Genomic DNA, 22,238 nt, shown 5'->3' on the forward strand with positions numbered 1-22,238 from the left:
CTTTTTGTCTTAATGCCTCTCTTCCTCTCTGAAAGCAATATTCATCTCAGTCTCTGCAATACAATTTTATGATCAAGTGCTTCTGATCTTTTCAGACAGCTGTTTTGTACATATATTTGTAAAGACTTCTTTATACCATACGTGCTGCAGCGCTTAAAGAGCCATCTGATTTTTTCTGTGTGTGTGAACATTGTGTTTGTATCTCAGCCTCCTTATAAATTGTTATTCTGCCTCTGCTTTTTGGTTGGGTGGAGGGCGGCTGATAAGTGAAATTGTTTGCACTCACTTGATAGGCTTATCAGGACCCCTGTAGATGCAACATCGTGATGGTTATGATGTGGATACAAGTACGTGTAATAGAAGATCTGAACCTACTAAGATCTTGACCTTCTTGTTATTCCTGAAACTTGGCTTAAATTCCAAATCACCTACTAGAGAAGCATTTCTGTGTTCTGTATAGGAGGCACAAACAATGTTTCTGACAGTTGATCGTCCTGGAAAGCACCAATCTGGATTTTACAGCGCAATTAGTGACTGGCTGTTTGAGACTTGCCGTGGAAGGAGTATGATAGGTGTCCCCGTGGAGGAGAAGGGGGATGGAGAAAGGTATGCCCTACCAAGAACTGGTCAAATACGTGTCACTCATCACCTGTGGTGCTGCCTTGGGAGGACAGGAGGTTTCTGTTTGCATGGCAGAGATCTGGATGAGTGGAAAGAAGGGGCTAATGCCTTCAAGTCCCTGCTAAACTCCGCCCAGGGCAACTGATCTGAAATCTCTTGGATCTGGTGTGTGAGGGGAGCACTGGTGCTGCGTGCACGGGTGTAACAGAGGCGAAGGAGAGGTTTGGTGTGTGCAAATGCCCTTCCACCCAGCGGACAGCTCCTTCGCCACAGCTGCCACAGTGGGTCTGCTGCGCTTTTCATTTTCCCTGAAAGTTTGGTTTTGTTTTTTTAAAGAATGGACCAAACCGTTTCTAACTGTGCTGCAGAGGGTGACAGGGAGATTGCAGTTCAGAGCCGCATGATTAAGAATAAGTTTCTTTAAAGCCCTGAATTCTGTTTATAAAAATAGATGGTGAACATACGGTACGACATAAAAATCCATGTGGTCCTGGAAAAAAGTAGAAAGCACTTTAGCCTGAAACAGATGTGCGAAAGCGAGCTCCTAAATGTATTTTTTATTTTTTATTTGTGTGTGTGTGTGTGTTTGTGTATGTGGGAGATATTTTTGGTTCCTGCTAGGCTTCTTTGCAGCAAAGCCCCTTTCTAGAATTTACTTTCCTTTATTAGAGTTGCAGCTCAGCTTTGTGTGGGCCTCTGGGGGTTTTGGCCAGCCGTTGGCAATTTCTCTCAGACACCCAATTACCCCTGACGTCAATGCCGTCTCTCCCATCTCCCTTGGGTGCCCACATTTTTTCCTTTGTAACACTAATAGCTGACTAGCTAAGTGCCTGTTATTTCCTTGGCAGAAGATTTGATTGTGTTTTGGGCCGGATACTAAATCCAAAAACTATGTAAAAATGTCAATAGGTGAGTGCACATTGATTTCGGTTAGTCACAGTGATATTTGAGCCCCTTTGGGGGCTCTGTCTGGGGAAGTATTTTACAAGAAAGATAATATAACAGAAAATTACTGGAGCTGCACAGGTCTCTGGTGGATTTCTTAGGGGCCTGCTAAGTTTCTGTAGAATCAACAAATGCTTTATTAATCTAAATTTGCGGTTTTGTTCCTGCCTCTCTTCAGACGGTTCGGGCTCGCCGGAGGAGGCTCGGCGGGAGCGGGGCGGCCGGCGGCGGAGCCCCTTCTGGCCGGGGCGGTGGGGAGGCCGGGGGCTGCCGGGCCCCCTCCTCGCTGGCCAAGGCCTGCGGCGGCAGATAACGCGGGGGACGGAGGGGGTCCCCGGCAGCTGCGCGGGGCCAGCGCTGACTGGGAGCGCCTGATAAGGGCCCCGCGCGGGAGCCAGCCGCCAGCGCCGCACCGCCAGCACGCTGCGGGGCCGTGGTGACTGGCGAAGAAAGTTAAACACAAGTGGTCCGGGGGCGGCGGGGAGGGCTGCGCTGGCAGATAATGGTAATTGATTGAATCACAGTCGCAAAGCAGCCTTGTTTTTCCTCGCAATTAATTTTTTTCTAATTTTCAGACTGGAGTATCCGAAGAGCTCAGGTTGCACCGAGCGCATGCTGCACTGAAAGATAATAAGCACATGCCCTCTTCAGCTTTTTGGGGGAAATTCAGGCCAAGAAAAGGCACAATTAAATAAAACGCACCCCCCTTAAAGTTACAAGCGTGCGGCTCCGAGCTCAGCAGAGCGTGCTTTTAAGGACAAGGAAAATCAATGGCTTTGTCAGCTTGCCGGGCTGTAGCTGGCTGGCTGCAGGGAACGAGAAGTCAATTTTGTCCACAAAGCCAGCGTACAGTGACACCGGAGAAGGGTATCGCCTGGGGACGTCAGCGCGCGGCGGACGCATGCACTGGGCATTTCTTCAGCTCTTCTTCCTCTCCTCTTCCCCTCGCAACCTCCTACCCCCTACAACAAGATGTGTGTAGAGGATAAGAGAGATTTGTGCCGCCGGTATCTCATACCGCTTCCTCTCCAGATTTATTTTCACCAGTGTGGATCCTTCTCACTCAGAGAAATCAGAATTTCTTTCTCTTTTTAAGGGGATCCCCCAAAGTAGTGTTCAAGAGTTGCAGTATTTTGTGTACTTAAGGTAAATAAAACCTTTTATATTTTTTAGTCTTTGGAAATTGGATCCTCAAGCAGTAAAATCTTATGTCAGCACAGCATGTAGAGTGCAGGATACCTAATAACTAGTAAACCATTTAAAAAAGTCTTCTGCTTGATCAGACATGGTGCTTAACATATAGTGCTGTATCCTGCCTTGTAGGTAATTAGTATTGAGGGGAAAAAGCCCCCCCTGTGGACCATGACACCATAGACCTAAACTGGCATTTTTTCACTTTAGATTTTTCTTTCTTCACTGGAGGACATTTCTTTGCCCATTTTAAAAATCATTCTCTAAGAAGTAACAGACTGTACAGAGGGTATTGTATATCTTAAATGAACCTTGCAAGCGCTAACAGTGTATTCTTCTTTTTCCCATGTAGGCACTGGGTAGGGTGGGCAGGCAAGCAGTGTTGTCATGCCAGAGGGCTAGAAATCAAACGTGGGGTAGAAAAAAAGCCCCTAGCCTGTGAAATAAATATTACTAGGGATTACAACAATCCTCTTTTTCTGTGATTTGTTGGTTCCCATTCTAGAGCAATGTATGTGTTGATGTGCTGGTGAAATGAAGGAATCTTATTTAGGCAAGGCATTCTGGTTTATTTTACCATGAAGGAGGTGGTGTTTTCTCTGGTACTCATGTTTTCCCGAGACTGGCAACAGAAGATTTCTTAGTGCATGGGCTGAAGTTCATGGGATTTTTCTCAACTGATGAAACACTGGAGCATTTGCTAGCTGTTTGGGCAGGAGAAGGGTATCCTGAAGTCCTGAGACTTTGGGCTGTTAAGCACAGCTGATATCCTATTGAACAAACTGTCGGGTCTCCTCTGCCGATAAAGCTGGTAATCTGCCTTGTCATGACCATTGGTTATAAAAGGGGCAAGTCAGCTGTGAAGAAAAGACTTTCCTGAAGGCCATGTTAAAAAAAATTACGGTCTTATGCCAAGGCAGCCATTGCTGATCAGTTTTAGGTGGGGACTTGGTTGGGTCTAGAGGGTCCTTGTGTGGAAAGAAGATTTTTTGATTTCTCCTTGTAGTCTTGAGAACCTACTGTGCTACTGTTGCCAACCTCCAATCTTTGAAGTTCCATGTTCTAGTGTAATTAAACCCACAAATGTAACGAGACCACAGGCCTCTGTCTGGTCTATGTGGCCCCTGCAGTATGACTGACAGAGTGACACCAGCCTTCTTTGCCTAAAAGACAAGTGCTCAGCTGCCCCTGGGCAGTGAGATGTGTTACTAGAGCAGTGCTCGGGAGCACTCATTTCATCCTCCTCCAGCCTGTCCAAGTCTGGCTGGTGCTCCCAGTCTGTTGGCCTCAGAAGTGCTGACAGCGATGTGGAAAACAAGTTCCTTAGTGAGAAGCGTTGCAAGAACATTTGGATAGAGAAAAGCCAGTAAAATTCATGGAGGTAACGTGCACTACACACTGCCCGCCTGTCTTCGTGCTCCCTCGGGCTCTGGTGCGCTGCTGGCAGCAGGGCCGAGCCGTTGGCCCTGAGCGCCCACTGAGCTGCCAGCCCTGCCCAGTGGGGAGCTCAGGGCTTCTGAAAACAGTTTTAAAATGGTTCCTGTGCTGAGTTTTGGGGTATAAGTCTGTAGGATGCCGAGAGATGGCAGCCACAGGGGGCTGGAGGCGCAGACCTCTTGTGAACGATCTCCAGAAATAAAAGGGGGCAGGTTTTGACTTAAAATCACACTAGACAGCCCCACACTGGAGGGCCAGCCCCGGCACAAGGCACGGTGGTGACTGCCGCTTTCCCTGCTGCCACCTCACGCCAGAGTGGGCGCCGTGAGGCACCGGTTGTGCCTCAGCCCCTGGCAGCCACGCGGCGTGCCAGCGGGACAGCCCGCGCTGAGGTGGGAGCCACGCCGCCCACCCCCCTCACCCTTCCGTGGGGCACAGGGGGCCGTGGTGGCGGATGGGCGGTGTGGGGCTGTGGGGAAGGAGGCGGTGGGGCCGGCGCCATGAGGGAAGAGGCCGTGAGGAGCGCGTGGCCCAGGCAGGCAGGGGGATGTGGCGGCTGTGGTGGGGAGCAGGAAGGCGAGCGAGCGGAGGGCGTGAGGTAAGTCTGAGGGGGGATGGCTGTGGAGACTGCTGGGTTTGTTTGACCTGGGTAGCTGGCAGAGACCTGGGTGAGTGGCGTGAGATGAGGTGGTGGCTGGCGTGCAGCCGGGCTGCTCCCGAGTGTCCCCGTCCCTGCTGCGTCCGCGTGGCGCCATGCGCCCTGCCTGGCCCCCTGGTTCTGCTCCCCCGAGCTCAGGCCTGCAGGTTTCACTGAGTTCAGGAAGCTGCAGGCGGCACCTGCTCTCTGCTCGCATTTTCCCTCTTGTAATCTTTGTTAACTAGACTGGAGATGGGCAGACTTGTACCTCAGGCAGCCCGAGTCCCCCCATCCTGTGTCATCCCCCTGCCCTCCCCTTAGGCTTCCCCCTGTGTCACCCCAGGGGACCCAGGCCCAGCGTCACACTCGCTGCCTCCATGGGCTGGGCGCTGCGAGGTGAAGGTTCCCCTCCCACTGCTCCTGCTGTGAGGTGGGGCCGTGGGCTGCCAGCACTGAGACCCCTGCGACAGGAACAAGCCCAGAGCCATCCCTGTAAAGGATTTTAAATAGGGGCGTCTCTGCTTTTGAGCTTCAAATAGAGCATCAGCTGATGAACAAAGTCTCAAAATTCCTTTAAAAAAGTGACTTTTATCTAGATTCCCATTTCTTTGCCTTTCCCAAACAAGCTCAAAAGACACGCTGTTTGTTAGGGTAGTGGATAAAGGAGGATTTCTCCCTTGAAACAGGAGGCTGTATGTTAAGATACCTTAAAGAAGAGGATAGTTCGGTGGGAAACAAGCTTGTTTACTTGTTTTGCCAGATCCTGCCTTTTAAATGGACAGCAGGAGATAAGTAATGTACTAGGGTAAAAGCTGGGTGAATTCATGTAGCAGTGAAGGTAGGAGAGTAGTAACGGGTTAGAAGCTGCTTGGGAGGTGGCAATGAGTGAAGGGGAAATATTAACATGATAGGGAGCGGAAAAGGGAAAAATGGAGAGGTAAACAAAACACCAGCAAAATGACTTCTATCCCTCTGCTAGGGACTTGGGGAGATTTATCAGTGAAGCATCTCCTGCTTTTCCTGGGACATTTCCTTTTCCCTGCTTTGTTACAAACCCATGTGGCCTCCCCGGCCAGGTTTCCTTCCATTCCTGGGTGTGGGTTGTATCTGTTGGCAGACAAAACCATCATTAAGGTATTCAGCTGAATATTCTGAAATTAGGATTTGAGGTTGTTCTTGCCATATAATTCAGAGTCTCACTCAAGTCACAGCCAGAACATTACATCTGCCCCAGAGAATAAGGAGGAAATTCACCAGGTTATTTTAAGTTGGTGCTGTGGAAGCACGCAGGAATATGTCCAAGTTAAACTCAAAGGGAGAGGTTTGGATTGGTTGCAGATTTTATCAGATATATAGTTGCATTAGAGCCTCACATGAGTCTTTAAAAATATTTTAGAACTGAAAAACATAATAAGCAAAATTCTTTATTCAAAAATGTATCAATATGAATATGTGAATATCTTAAAGAAGTATATCAGTTTGAGAGGGTACGTTCAGTAAGGCATCGGTCTATTTACATTTGAGATAGCCACGTGTACATACACAGTATATTTTGGAAGCATCTGTAATTTTTAAGAAGCATCAGTGTTATGCTTTTGTCTTTTAGTTGTATGGAAGTCTGTAGGAGAGTTGTTCTTTCTTCTTGATCATTTGATAACATGAGGGCTGGGTTGAATCTCTCCTGGCTGACTGAACAATGGTGTCTTTCTGAAAGATGTAATCTTACATCTTAATTTCCTAATCTTGGAATGTGCATTCCAAGTTCACTCACCTGGGTCATCCTGTAATTTTGACCAAATGTCTTTTTTTTTTTTTTTTTTTGTCTGGATATTATATTGGGAATTGCCTCTCAGTTGACTGCCAAGCATTCGCCCTCTCTCTTTTGTATTGCTATAGTAGCCCCACATCACCCTTTGTTTTGGATTCACAGAGCTGGTACCAGACCAGTCGGAAAGGAACGTGAGTGACTTCAGGGAGAGACAGACTTATATGCTCTGACCGTGGAGATGACACAAAAGTAGAGGAGAAGATGGGAAGAGGATTAGCATGGTCCTTGAAATCTTGAAAGGGAAGCTGAAGGATTGCATGGCAGAGAAAGGTTAAAATAACAGAATTAGAGAAGGGAAGGACAGAGGATGTGAGATGGGGTGGTAACTGGCAAGAGGAAGATCAGAAATGGCAAAACAGTGTGGGGAGGGAAGAAGGGGAAAAGACTGGTAAAGGTAGAGTGGGTCCAGAGGCGGCAACCAAGAAGTGAAACACAAAGTCTAAGGTTTTTGACTCAAGAAGAAATGACTAAAATAGAATGAGTAACTTCAGCAGAGGATAATATCTCCCACACTTACAAAATCAGAAACTTAGTTGAAGGAAGAAATATACTTTATTTTTCTGTGCTTTTGGCTAGGCAATTCTGTCAACCACTGAGCACTGCTCTGCTTTCTTTTCCAAAATTGCCTGCTGCCTCATTACCTCCCTGAGGCACTGTTGTAGGAATGGACTTGGGGAACAAACATCTCACTTCTGGAGAGCATGACGTGGTAGTATCTTCTCTGCCCAGTGACAGATGGGCTTCCAGGAGCGAGTCTGCTACAGTAATTTTACTTATAAAGTATCATCCAAAATAAAGAATACATTGATACACCCTGTGACTTTACGGTGGTAGCATCAAACTAATTTTGAGGAACAGTTTATGGAGAGGTGAACTCCATACATCCTTTCCAGAGTAAATTATTCTGTGACTGTATGATCCTTCTCAAAAAAAAAAAAAAAAAAAAAAAAAAAAAAAAAAAAAAAGAATTCTAGCAAAATGGGAAGTTTGAATTTTGTTTCTGGTGCAGTTTGAAGGGCCTTAATGAACAGTGTTCTGTTCTTAAAAGGTTAAAGGAGAATTAACCGGGTGATTGACTTCCACAATCAAAATCAGGACTCCGCAATCCCAAGAGCAAATGTTGCTTGAGTTCCCTGGGATAAATAACTAGATTAGCTTTACAAGACACCCTTCTCTTCAGTTGGAGTTGGAGACTACTTCAGGACTTCCCTCCCTTTGCAGCAATACCCCTGGGTTTCCAGAAAGTGAGACAGGAAAAGGCACACGTGCTCCCAGTGACGGCAGCTTGAGCTCATTTGCTGTGATTTTTAGATAGGCTGGCACTGTCTCAACAGCCTTCTTTCACAGTTATGGCCTTTCCAGATTACTTATCTGGGGGAGAAGCATACTTTCCGTTCGTGCTTAGCCTTCTTCAGTTATGGATGTCATTGAGCTCAGAGCCCCCACAAAGCCCATCACTGCTTGAGCAGCCCCTTGAATGTACTGCCAAAGTTACAAAGGAAAGACAAAAAGCAAAGGGAACTCTTCCATGTAGATCTTCTGGCAACTATTTTCCTAAAGTCTTTTGAACAAATGCATCAAAAATATCTGAACTATTAGAAAATTACTTCCACCCATGAATGAGCGTGTAGGTATTTTTCTGATGAGATAAAAAACCTGAGTCTTATTCTGCACCATCCCTATTAGTTTGCGTTTCGTTTAATTTATTCTTATTAATTCATCTTGGAGTGTTTTGGAAGATTGCTCAGCATCTCTTTGTGTGTTTCATGGGACAGTCTGTGGAAAGGACAGAACATTTGCTGAGGAGCCCTTACTGCTGACTGCATTTCCCCCAATATAATTCCCTGTTCAGTGCTGAGTCTTTGAGTGAGCTGGTTAAGCTTCCTTTTGAACCCATCATGGATTTTTCTTTGTATTTTATTTCCTTTAAAGTTTATTTCCTTCCTTATGGTGGCCACCTTTTGCCAAACGAGTAAGGCACTCCAGTTCCTCCTGGCTTTTGCCCCATCCCAAAAAGGTGGTGGTGGCTGTACGACTGAATCGCAAATTTTCCCCAGAGCGATCTCTGATTTCTTTTCAATCAGTTCATTTAATTGACCGTGTTTATTTCCCCAGCCCTTGTGGCTCCCTGAGTGTAGCTGTTCGTCAGAAGCTGGATGTTAAGCATCCTTTTCATGTTTTACCTGGAGACTTTCTTAAACCATCTCATCTGTTCTTAGCATTTGGGGCTAAGCCCAAAAGGGAAACTCTCTCAATCAAAAGGCTATCTAAATGGATAATGCAATACTCTGAGACCTCTTACAAGGAGGCAAATGTCCCAGTCCCACTGCTCCCATGTTTATCCCACCAGAGCAATGGCAGCTTTGAAGGCTTGCTTGGGCAAGGTTCCCAACGCGGATGTTTGCAAGACAGCTAACTGGAACTCGGTACACTCAGTACCTAGCACACTGCTTAGATGTAGAGCCTAGGCAGGATGCCCACTTAGGAAAGCAGCTTTGTAGTCTATATTTGCTTAATTTAGTCCTCAGCTGTCCTCCTGAGAATGGCTGCTCGCTGCATGTTAGTGCCCGAGAGCAGGAAACGGTGGAGGCAACTTTCAAGAGAAAGAAGATGAAGCAACTTGGCACTCGTTGCAGTTTGGAGGCTAAATTGCCTCTTAAAGCATCGCCCTTACTGCTTGTCTAAGGGGTTTCCAAGATGTAAATAGGATGGGGAGAAGGATGCCTTTGTGTCCTGTGTTCCCCTTTCCTAGATAGATGTTGTCTTGGTGACATTAGTTGCCTTCTTTAGAGTCTATAAAATTCTGTTTGAATGCTTTTCATGCTCCAGTTTGGCACACAGCATAAATCCAAGCAAACTGACCTGAGACAGGAATACATTTTCCTCTTCAGTGACTTCTGTCTGCAGCTACTGCTGGTATCTATATTAGTAAACACACTTTCTTGGGAACATCCTGGCTCTGTTCTTTTCCAAGATCTTTGTAAAAGTGATAATGCCCCATTATTTCCTAGAAAGACTGGTCAGCTTCTTACAAAGGAATTTCTAAATCATTGCCCTATTTTTTCCCAGTACTGCTTTTTTTTATTGTGTCTTATAAAAACAAACATAAGTCAAGAGTAATTAGGGAGAAACGCGCTGCATTTGAAACGCAAATAGAAGGAAATAAATGCTGCGATGCGCCACTCCAATCGGCAGTCAAATACCCAAATTTCAATTTTGACGGCTGAGTTAAATAAAAAGGGATCCTTTTAAATAGCAGGCCCTTAATTATTTATGAAAGGTAAATCTGAACGTTTGACTTCATTGCAATAATACAGCTAGTTTAATTTTTTATTATTTTTCAGCTTGCAGCCAGCGTGCCGGAGTAAGTTATTTGCAGTGTGTTTTTAAAGTCCATATTGAAATATTAGCCACAACTGTCTGCTGTGTATAAAAAGGGGGGGGGGGGATATGTTTGAAGTTTAATCATGCTTCTACTTACGCTCAGTCCCAGAGCAATCCTTTTTTCTGCTGCTGAGCTCAAACAGCTAGTAGCCAGGTTTGATCTGCTGCCCCACGGAGCAGTGCCCTATGTGAATTTGAAGTTTTCTCAACCCGGGAGGCCTGCAAATAAAGACTAGCCTCAGGTAGCCAGCTCTCTCCTTCCCAAAGCAGCTCCCGGGGCGCTGCCTGGAGCAGTCCTCCTGAAATTGTTTCAGGCAATTGCTATAGACTATCTCCACTACTGCCCCTCTTACCCCTCCTTCCCTCTCCTCCTCCTGGCATAAGGGAGGAGTTTTGGAGTCCAGGAGTCCTATTTGACTGTAATAAAATGAAAAAATAAAAAGCAGAGCAGTTTGTAGGGAACTGGCACAGACTGTGGAAACAGGAGCCACAGCAAGACAAAACCCAGTGGCCTTCAAAACTTTTTTCCCTTCTTTTTCACCACATGACTTGGAGGATGTGGACAGTAATTAAAGGACCCCCTAGCTCCTCATTTTCTGTGCCTGCTCCTTTGATCTGGTTCGTGTCGGGTAGCTATTTTCATTGTTCCTGTCTTTTCTTTTATTCTCACCCAGCCCCTTTGATGTGAGCAATGATGATCTTTAATTCCAAAATAGGAGATGGGCAGGATAGCAGTGCTGGCCTTACATAATGCATCTTTCACATCTTATTTTTAAACTTGAGCATAATAGGTGTAAGTTGGAGCCCAGGGAGCGTTAACCCCTTACGAGCAGGGGAGCTGCCGAGGAGGTTAAGAGCCTAGCCCTGGTGGTGGCGTCAGGCAGGTTAATCTTCTGCAGATGCCTACAGATGCAGTCGTGGAAAAGATGATGATTATTATTTTTGTTCAAATATGATGGATCTCTAACTATAATCTGGAGGGAGTTGGTCCTAATTGTTCCCATGTGGGAAAAATGTGCTGAGAACGAACAGCAAAGCTAATGCAGTTATTCTGACTGGCTTCACTCGGCAGCACAGCGGGAGAGAGGCGCGCTGTTTATTAGTGCATGTTAATAAACTATAAGGGACGAGCTGCGGGTGGCGGCGTGCAAACAGCGCAGGTAGGGCAGGTAGCAGTGGGGACAGCAGGCGGGGGGGCTGCAGGCTCTTCTCGTCGTCCTGTAACCCCACAAGTCCATCGCGTCCCCGCGCACGGCGTGCTTATCCAAGGGTGTGCGAGCGGTGACGGTGCTCCAGGGGCGGCACACGCGGCCCCCTGCCCTGCGGCCCCCCGGCGGGAGGCAGGTGGTGGTGGCAGGGCCCCTTGGCCGGGGGTCCCGGGGGGCTGCCCTGGGGGGGCGCCGCATTAGCGCGCTCCCCATCTGCCCCGGCGGCGCCTGCTCCCCGCGGGCCCCAGCAACAATGGCTCCTGCTGCCTGCGCCCGCCGCCTGCGGCCCGCTGACATTTCCAAGGTTCGCTCCTCGCAGCGCCATCCGCTCGGGGAACCCGCCTGCGTTTTTAAGTACACGGCCCTGAATTTTCCAAACTTCACGACTCGAGGCGCCCGCATCCAGTTTCATTCAAAATGCCACGAAGGGAGGGCTGAGCTTTTCGCAGTGCCTTTTTTTTTGTTTTTTGTTTTTTTTTTTTGCAGGATTCATGACTCTGGAAATTCAGAATATTAGATGTCTCCTGCTCAGCCACCTAAACATCACTGTTTGAACATTTTGTTAGGTTTTTCCATGTTGAGAAGCAGATCTAAATGGACAGCAATTATCCCCCCCCCCCCCCCCCCCCCAACATATTGCCTCTGTTTTCCTGGGAAAATTAACTTGCAGCAAAATAAAGCAAATGGTCAATAAGACACAACAAAGAAGCGATGGGGACTGCGAAGGTGAAGTGTAGCAACGGAAAGAGGATAATATGCAGCTTGATGTGTCTGATTATGGCTTAGTTTAGTATCTGCCTTTTTATTTTCATTCATAAAATATGCATTGCACAAGCACCTCCACGAGTGAGACGATGTTGTATGTGGATTTATACCCTCATGACACCAGCACTTTTAGGAACATAAAATGCGCAATATGTTCGTGTGCTTCTTAAAATAACAGCTGCTTATTAGATATCTTTCAGGGAGATTCTTGCTCTGTGCTACAGTCCTGCATCAGGAAAGTACTTCAGCAGATGCCTAACCTCGGCACGTGACTGGACACGTAGGCTTTGCAGCCTGCGCTTGCTTAACGCCGGGCACATGCTTAAATACTTTGCTGAATTGGGGCCAAGACAGATGTAGTGAATACCTATAATTAACTTTGCTAAATAGCTTACAATATGCCACTTGTTTCTATGTGCTTTTAGATTTCCCACTTGATTATCATTTGGGCTGAACTTCTGGGTGTTTGTCCTTGTCTGCAGCTCTCTCTCTTTCTTTTTTCCTTTTAATGCAAATAATTTCCTCAGAATTTGTCTGCGTTAGGAGTGAAGGAAGAAAAATCTCTTTGAGTTCTTCCAGTACAGTCCATCTGTAATACCAGCAGCTTTGTAGCTGTGGTGATCCATGGAAATGCAGGAAGGAAGGGTTGTAGAAATAATATTTTACTGGAGCAGCTTCTAGAGTTGGAAAAAGTAGACATGCTTCTAAGACCTGGCAAAGGGACGTGGAACCTGAAATCTTGTCCACTTTTTCCAACGATATCAGCTAATCTAATAATAAAAGCTTCTAGGGTGATGTAATTTTTTTTTTTAAACAGGGCAAAACAAACACTGAAATTGGAAGGGGAAAAGTTGGCACTAACACATTCCTCAATGAGTACTGGAGTCTTTTCTTGAGTTGGAAAGGAAAGGAAAAATTACTCTTTCTAAAACAACCCTGTTTTAAGGGCTCGAGCACGCCCAGATAGCCTCTAGTTAGGTTTCAGCAGCCTAATGAAGCCTGCCTTTTTTGTGATTTCCCTGCACATACTCCCTGCCTGCCTTGATTGGCAGCTGGGTAGCAGACCTCTGCAGCTGTGACAATTTGCCTGAGGGAGACTGTAAGTGTCTCATTGAAACTTGCATTGTAAAATCCTCCAAAATGCCTCCCATAATATTAGGCACAGGAGAAAAACACAGGTGTGAAAAACTTTCACAGATCCCACGAGTTCAATGTCTCTTGGCAGCTTTGGTGCATTCGGTGTTATTATATAAATTTAAAACTTACATTTACGAAAAAGAATTTGTTCCGTCCTCTGTCACAAGGAGCAGGGGGGAAACCCGGCGGCTCTCGCCTTCGCGGGGATGCTGCGGGCGGGCTGCCCGCGGGGGCAGCTCGCCCACCTGCCCTGAGCCCACGGCAGGCCCAGCGCCGAGGACGCGGCTGTCCCCGTGCCGAGGACACGGCTGTCCCCGTGCCGAGGCATTTCTCCGGCAGAGCACCGCGGTAGGAGCGCGTCCTTCCCGAGCGAAGGCACAGCCTCGTGCCCTCCAAAAATGAGCATTCAGTGATCGCTTCGGCTTCCACTGGAGGAGGAATTGGGAAATCTGAGTGGTACGGCGGTGAAATCAACCTTCCTCCGTGTATGTAAGGTTTTATAGCTTTCTCCTCTTCCTCCGGTTAAGTAGCTTCATACACTGCTCGTTAGCACGGCACATATTTGATGTATCGTGTTGCCAGCAGTGCTATGAGACGAGTCGCGGCTTCTGAATGCCTGATGTGTTTGCTGGTTTGCTTGCTGCTAGCTGCGTGCCTGCATGCTACAGCCACTTCGTGTCTTACGTCTGCCATCGCTGAAGCTGGAGATGACTGCAGCCCTCAGCCGTAGTGCTTTAACAGTCTCAACACAATATTCAGCAATGAAAGTTTTGAGGAAATGCGAGCGGCTAAATTTAGACTGCAGAACTGTGCCTGATTTGAGTGACCTGTGGATTTGCTGATACGTGGAAGTTTCCCCATGAGCCAGCCAGGCTTTATTTGTTGCTTAAAGGGAGGAGATTTTAGTTAAGTTGGAACATTAGATTTGCTTGCTTGAATTGGTTTTGATTAGTGACTGAGTGCAAGGTTAAGCTATAATAACATATCCGTTGTAATAAAATCATGTTGGTGAGTGATACATGCAGCTAAAAAGATTTAGATAAACTAGTCTGTAAAACAAATATCATTTGGAAATGCTTAGGAAATAAACACATTATATAGATAAGAATTAAAGGCACGTTTAGATTTTTTTTAACTCTTTCTGGGGCTAAGATTTTTGTCCTGAGACTGGCTCTTTCTGACAAGCTGGGCTAACAAGGCAACGTGCCTGAAACCCTGATAAAACAGAAACTGTTTTGAATTTAGTAACGAAAAAAGCATTAATGCATCACTGAGCTGCAGTTGCGGTAAACTTGGGCCAGACCCGGTGAGTAGTTAGAGCTGAAAATAACAAGCCTTGTCAAATTCGAAATCCAAATGATTTTCCAAAGTTTCTTGAGACTCTTTGTCCGTGTTGCCTTCCCTCCTGAACTACGCTCTTTCATCAGCTCGAGGCAGACCGACAGCGCTGCTGTACTGCGCAGATTTGGTGACTTGATCGTTGCAGTAGGGCCGTGGCTGTTTCAGTTCCAGGTTTTTACGGCAGCTTTCTGCTCTCAGTGCTTTCTGCAGACTGTCCTCCTACGGACCACGAAACCTGTGCTGATGTATAGTGATTTAATGTACTGTAAACTACACAAGAGGGCTCAGTTTCATGGATGTGTAAAGCTTTTGTATAAATCGTTTTAGTGGTGTCAATTGAGAAGTTGAACTCCAAGTTCAATTGAACGTTAGTGATAGCAGCTGAAAGCTGAACTTGAATTACTCACTTATCAAGGCTGTCTCATTTTGCAGTAACGTTTTAAACAAACTTTGCTGAGCAGTTCAGTACTATGTGGTATTATGGATTGCATTTCACGGATGGGGAGACCGAGGCATGAAGCCATTGAACTCTTCCCTCCAGGCAGGCAGGAGAGCATTGGCAGGATGCAGAGCCTGCTCCTGGGGCTGCCTGGGTGCTGCAGATGGGTGCTGCTGCCTTGTCTTGTGGGAGGGTGCCGGTTGTCAAAGGGAGGGTGGCTTGGTTGTTTTAGTTGGGGGAAAGAAACTGATGTAAATGGCAAAGCTGGGGAAAAGCGGTGGTCTTCTCTCGTATGGCTATGGCAGCAACGAGTGTGTTGTCATGTGCCTCTACTTACCAAATAAATAAATAAAACTGCGAAGGAAACGGTAGTTTTGAAAAAAGCTGGAGCCTAGAGCATCTGTTTTCTACTGTATTTTTTTTTTTCCGTGATCTCTTCCTATAATTTACATCGAAAACGTTAAATGACAGAATTTGGCAGAATCGGATATCGACAGTAGAGCTTAATGGTCATGTAGCAGGGAATAAATAAAGCCCCTCAAGCCCGCTTAGCTCTCGCACATGCACGTGAGCAGGGGCGGGGGAAGGAGTGTTGTGTTTTTCTTGGAAAAGGACCTTTTCGGTTTCTCCTAATCTGGCACCTGGAGGTCCAGCTGTGCTAGCTGGAGGCTGTGTGCAGTCTCATGCACGGGCAGGATGATGGACAGATCGCTGTGCGAGTCGAAGCGTTTTATATCTCTACAGGCCATATATATAGCTATATTTGTGAATAGTGGCAGTGCAAAACGGGAGGTGGAATAACTCTTCAGACAGTGATTTGCCGGTAGTGCTACGCTCCGGGCTGCTTTCTGGGGCGATTCGCTGCGGACCGGCAGCGTGCGGATTTTCCAACAGCCACGGAGCTGTTGGACTGCCATCACTGCTTCCCCTCGCCATGAACGGACTGTAAATTATTTTCGCTGGGTTGGAGCTCTGCACATGGCCTGGCAATGTGTCCTTCTGGTTACGTGTGGCGTGGTCCTCCGCTGATTTATACCGGTTCTACTTCAGCGTGTTTCCATTGGCTTAATTCGATGGCAGTATTCCTAATTTACTTGGGTATGAGTAAGAGTATCGGGTTCATTACTTCTAACAGTTTAGTTCTCTTGATTTATTTTTGTTCTTCAGTCACACAAATGCCAAGGTTAATTTGCTCTTAAACACTTGATTTCCTAGGACATAAAAGTGACTCCATATTTAAAGAAGCAAATAGAGAGAGGTTTTATTCTGCAGAGTGGTCTGGCTTGGGGGTGGTGGGGCTTGTTTGTTTTAATCACAGAGCTACGAAACCGCAGAGTTAACATTCGGGAACACTGGGAAATTGTGCAGCTCCGTTTTGCACTCCCTGGTAATCGTGGAGCTGGTGGATTCCCCGGCAGCGGATCAGGAGCTGGTATGGGGTGGCACTTCCTTGGCCCAGAGTGTTTGCAGTGCCTTTAGTAACAAGTGATTTCACAGAGAACTTCTCACAGCACAGGAGAACTGAGCTGTACACTGTGCTTCAACAAAGATACCATTTCTCCACAGTGCACATTAGTCAGTGAGTTAAACAAGCATCAACATTAAAACAGACATTATCCCCTGCAGTGTATTTTCTTAGTGCTTTGTCCATTACAGCTTTCAAATGATGAGGCTTCTAGTCCTTCCCTTTAGAAAGCGCTCTTTCTAACGTTTATCATGGATGTCTTCCTGGTGTCTAGCATAAAATTTTGTTTTCTGATCTGCTCCTGCCCTTCCTGGCTTGCTCAGCGGGACGCGGTGATGTTGCTTACAGTAGGCGAACCCCTCGGAAGCAGTTCCTACACCCTCCTTAGCTCCTCTGTAACAACGATACATATAATTAGACCTTTTAACCTTTCCTCATAAATCAGCGCATCCAGCCCATTAATCACTTCTGTTGCCCTCTTCTGAATTCTCTGCAATTTGTCATCGTTCTGTGTCTCCGGGCAGCTCGGTGGCCGGGGCCCAGCGTGGCGTTTCAGCAGAAGCCACCCGCGCCCGCGGGCAGGGGCTGCGTGCTCGGTCCGGCTTTCCCCTGCCTCATTCCCAGTCAGAATCCACCTCCAGCCCACTCTGCACAGCCACGTCTTTAAAACATTTGTGGAGGTAATTTGCAGGCTCCCAGACCTTCTACCATCTCTGGTGCTGAGTTAGCAGAGGTGGAGAGGCGAAAGGATTGAACATGCCACACGTCTCTTCCCTCCCTTCCCCTGCTCCCCACCCCAAAATCAACAGCGCAGTCCTTCTGTGGTGCGTGCAGTCGTACTGAATGTGGGGGAAGAGGTAGCATTAGAGTGGAAAAAAAGATGCTGAAAATATAATTGCCTAATTGTGAATCCTAAGTAGTGCAGGCAGCAGGGGCAGCCCTGACTGGAAGAAATCAGAGGGTCACTAATTCACACTGCCAACATCCTAATTAGCTGTGCAAATGTACTGTTTATATTGTTTGGGATGGATTACAATACCCATTGTAGGGTGGAAAGAAATAAATGAATTGTGTCAGTGGAGCTCTGCAGAAAACACTCCTGCCGCCCCATTAAACCATGAGAAGTAGCTTAGCTACTAAAAAAAAGTTTGTTTTCAGGCTGATGCGCAAGTCTAATTGGGTTTCCAAAGAAAGGAACATGTTTTAATTATTAATTAGAAATCAGAGGAGTAAAAGAGTGGAAATCTGCTTCAGCTGGAGGTTTTGCTCAATGCTGGATTTCTCCTTAATAAGCTGAAACATTCCAGGCCTGCCTTAGTTAGCGGTTGGGTGCAGTGGCTTTACTCGGGGGGTAGACATCTTAATGCTCATGTAATTATCATGTAATTATTTTGTAATGTGGGATCAAAATTTTGCATAGATGGCATTCTTTCACTGAACTTGAAATATAAAAAACTTGTGTTCATTAATGCGGTGATTCAGGCATTTTGGTTGCAGAAGCAGGGTTCCCTCATCCCCCTCCCGCTCTCTTTAATACACAAATATTTTGAAACAGTTTGAGAGACGGTGGATTCGAGATAAATAGAGTTATTGAATTTAGATTTTGTTGAATATTTATCAGATTTCTTGTTGGTAATACTGCCTTTCAACAGAAGTGTCAAGTGGGTTGCAATTATCATCAAAGCTGATAGGTACAAATAAGGGATGATCACGTCTGCTCGCACCGGTATGCGGGTTCACAAAGGGGGGCTTGGGGGAAGCCGCGTTCTCTCTCTGAATTTTCCTCCCTGTTGCCATTGAACTTCTGGAATCGGAGTTGTCAGAGGTGGATAGACTCTATCAGGAGACGGTAGGCGGGTTACCTAATAAATCCTGCTGACGGAGTGACAGGAGGTGTTCTGATGAACAGGGAGCAGCGTGCTCCTTGGACTCCTGCTTTCCCATGCCTGAGGAAGACGCCCGAGCAGAGCCCCGCTCCTGCTCGCAGTGCCGGCAGCTGGCCTGTGCTGCTGGGAACGGAGTCGGGCCAGAGCCGCCGCTCGTATCGCTGGAAATCACCGGCAGTCTGGAGCTAGGCTGAATTACAGGTTAGACTCGAGAAATTACAGACCATAGCGAGAGCTGCTGGCTGGTGAGCTGCCAGATGTTTGTAGATGCCCGTGCATCTTACGGAGAAGTGCCGTGAAATGTCTCAGTGTTTGGAGGAAAGGGGGACGGGACTGAAGGGGCGCCCGGCCTCCGCCTGGCTCCCTCGGTGCCGCCGTGAGCCTCGTGTCGGCGGGGCGCAGCCGTGGGGAAGTGCAGAGCCGTCTCGTGGTGTTGCTGTTTCAGAGCAAAACAGCCAAAACAAAACAACAAACACAACCCAACGTGGACGAGATGGGGAGGATATGGCTGATGCGAAACGGGTGGGCTTCTCCGTGGTTAAGGCTCGCACTAACTTGTGTATGCAGCGGTACGGTAAACAAGATGTCCAACCTAACAGAACAATCGCTAAGAAAACTTCAGCTGGCTTTTCTCATGTGTCTGCTGAACTTCTTTTGTTTGAAAATGAGGTTTGGATTCCATAAAGAAGTTAAACATCCATTCTGTGGGCCATTGAGCTCCTGCTTCTGCCCTTAAGACTCAAAATAGCGTTTTCTGCAACCTTATTTTAAGAATTCCATGGACAAAGGTACCGTTTCTTAGCTGTTCGTTGTCAAATAGATCCACTGTGCTGTCCTGCCCCTTCCCTATAGTTTAGTCCGCTTAGTCACGAAGGATTTGACAAAGATGGATATCAGGACCGAGTGACCTGTGGGGCTCCCAGGAGGTAATTCTCTTGGTGTCGATTGTAAGGTGCCCTGGTCCCCCTCCCTGTTTGCGAGGCAGGGTTTCCCTATTGCCAAGGTGGAAAAGGCCTTCATGACTCATATTGCTCTTCTCCCAGCAGAAGTCAGGTTAAGCTTCATACTGTAACAACTAAGTGTGAATAGCAAGCAATTGTGATTAACAATCTAAAGAAAACCTGCACTTCTAAGGGACCGTGTGCTGACAAAACTGTTCCCCAGTTGAACCCTATGGATGTGTGGACATTGGGCTCTCCCATACCCAGCCATGTTGGGAAGGGACTGCAATAACTTGTGACTTGACATATTATTGCTTCCTTCTGATCGTGCTGCACACCCGTAAGCTCTGTCACATCCTTGTAGGAGAACGAATGCGGGTCTCTGCAAACTGAGTATCTTCTGTCCCGAGTTCAAAAGCCAGTGGGGTCCTTGGTTAAAACAGATCAACTTGCACCAGATGTGTTTGTTGCCTTGGTCAGGAGATAGAGCTGATGATCCTGTCTCCCACCTTTCCCTTCCCTTGTTGGAAGTTGGAAAATAGTCACGGATGCTGTTTTGAATGCTGTTTTGCTTGCAGAGTGTCTGGCAAATGTTCCACTTCAAAACATTCAACTTCTGCCTCTGTGGGCAGAGAAGGAGCCCAGCACACCTAGAGGCTCCGTGGTCACTGAGGAGGCCGAGCACACTGTTCACAAAGTCTGGACTTCTGCTCTGATGTGAGGAGTTGTGTTAGTCCCTGTGTTTATGGAGGGCGCTTTTTGTGAAAGAGGAAGCACAAAGTGCTGCTGGCAGCGGTCCGGCAGAGATGCGTGAGGAATCATGGGCAGCCTTTAGGTAACCTCGGCACCTTCATGGGTAGCTTGCAACAGGGTTTGGTACAAGGATGCAGAGACATCCCAAGGCCTCACGTGTGAACGTGTGGTTCTTTTTGATGGGACCACTGACACTTTGGCTCCTCCAAATGTCATGCACGTGCTTTTTCCTGTTGCGCACCCTGGCACAGCCTGACAGAAGAGCAGGTCTTCTTCAGCGGACCCTCGGCAGCGCCTGAGATCCCTGGCTGCTCGGCAGCACCACACACACTGGTTGTCTCATCTCATTCAACTGCTGAAGCAATCCCTGTGGCTGGGTTTTGAAAGCAGCTTCTCTGCGACGTCCTCAGGCATGCCACGAGCCAGGTGTGAGGAGCACCGTGTAGCGAAGGCACTGTTTTCAGCTTGCTAGTTTCTTCCATCGCGTCTTCAGAAAGCTCGGTAGTGTGTGGGCGAGGATGCGAGCAGCGGCAGTGGCATGTGCCTCGCGCTGCCGTGTGATTTGCAGAGGTGCTTGAGAGATGCCTGAAGGGTGTTCGTGTTCACGCGGCCATTTTCAGTAATCAAGCTTCATTGATTTTTCCAAGAAATCAAAGTTCTTTTATAGGAAAAAATATGGAGGGTTATCTTTCATTGATGGATTTTTGATTTTTAAAAGATGCAGCAACTTAAAGGCTCCTTGCTTTTTGGCCCCCAGTGTTTCAGCACACATGGAAATCTGCTTTTGAATCCGTCTGTGTAGTGTTTCATCTTGCACATTGGTCTGTTTTTCTTCCTAAGCTATCTTTGGAACAACTTGCTTCTCCCTCTGCCACGACAAAGCCCACCCATCTGCACCACCCCTCGGCAGAGGCGGGCTGGGATGGTGGCGTGCAGGCAGCAGTGACCCTGCGAGCAGCGTGATGGCAACCAGAGCCTCCAGTTTGAGGGACCAGCAGCGTTTATTCGTGCTGGTAGCAAGTCCTTGCATTTCACATTACCGGTAGAAATGTTTTTAATGGAATACATACTCTAGGCAAGCAATAAATTCAGGCCCACAAAGCCATAGGTACAGATTTAGGCATTGTTTTGTGATTTTAATTTTGGGGAGGCTTTTGCAGTCAGCTGCCCTGTGGTGGGCTAACCTCAGCCAGCTGCCAGCCGCCCACCCAGCCGCTCCTTCATCCCCCTCCTCCACAGGACGAGGAGAGAAAATGAGATGGGAAAGCTCGCGGGTCGCGATAAAGACAGGGCCATCGCTTACCAACTACTGTCACAGGCAAAACAGACTCGGCTTGGGGAAAATCAAATTCCCTTTCCCCAAGTCCTGCAGGAGGGATGGAAGGGGGGTTACGGTCAGTCTGTAACAGTTCCCCTCTGCTGCTGCTTCCTCCTCACACTCTTCCGCTGCTCGCTGTGGTCCGTGCCCGGGCTGTGGGGCAGCCTCTGCTCCTGTGCCTGGAGCACCACCTCCTTCCCCCTTCTCCTGCCTGGCAGCTCGCAGGGCTGTTTGGCCCGCCTTCATCCCCTCGCTCTCACTGCCGGCCAACACTTTACCCCTTCAGAAGTGGATTTCCACTGAGGCAGCACCACCTTGGCTGGTGGGCCTGCTGCGGGGCCAGCTGTGTCCTGCATGGGGCAGCCCCCGGCCTCTCCTCGCAGGGCCCCTGCAGCCCCCCGCGTGGGCTCACTCCGTGCACTCATTTCCATCGTGCTCTGCCTGCAGCCTGGGCAGCCTGACCCCTGGCCTCCCAGCAGATGTCTCCAACTTGTCTTGCCTGCTGTCAGGGTAGGGAGGCAGCAGGCTCTCACCCCAATGTTGATCTGAGCCTGGCTCGTGGAGGCCCCCTTTGATGTTTTATTTTGGCGTCTCGCCATGGGGTCCGATTTTTAAAGCGCTGGGGTAATGATCAGATTATTATTATTATTCCTGCCTCAGAATTTGCTGTTCTGTGCGCGTTATGTTTCCTGCAGCCTTGCTGGGTAGCTAGTTAGCGAAATGTCCCCGAGAAGGACATGCCACCAGATGCAAGATGTGTTTCTGCAGTGCTGGGAGGAATTACAGGCGGCTTGCAGAAAGCTGCCCGACTCTTCCTCTGTTGATGTCACAAACTGTGGCTTGCTCTTCACTGCTTTCCTAATTTAGCCACCCCAGAGCACTGTCTGGAAATCAGTACAATGCACTTGGTGGATCAAAGCAAGCCTTGCTTGCGTTTGTTCT

At 47.7% G+C, this 22,238-nt stretch overlaps 1 protein-coding gene across 4 annotated transcripts in view; it reads left to right on the forward strand.

Annotated features, from left to right (window-relative positions):
* ZNF423 (zinc finger protein 423) overlaps positions 1-22,238 on the forward strand; it is a 209,807-nt gene that overhangs the window by 75,718 nt on the left and 111,851 nt on the right. The window contains exon 1 of one of the 4 annotated variants that reach the window (XM_084533604.1): positions 4,712-4,792. The exons of the other annotated variants lie outside the window; for them this stretch is intronic. The gene's annotated coding sequence lies outside the window, so the exon portion shown is untranslated. Of the gene's footprint in view, positions 1-4,711; positions 4,793-22,238 lie in introns of those variants that run through there. 4 annotated transcript variants of the gene reach the window in all.

Source organism: Aythya ferina (assembly GCF_964211825.1).
Source record: "Aythya ferina genome assembly, chromosome: 12".
In the NCBI taxonomy this organism is placed as follows: Eukaryota; Metazoa; Chordata; class Aves; order Anseriformes; family Anatidae; genus Aythya; species Aythya ferina.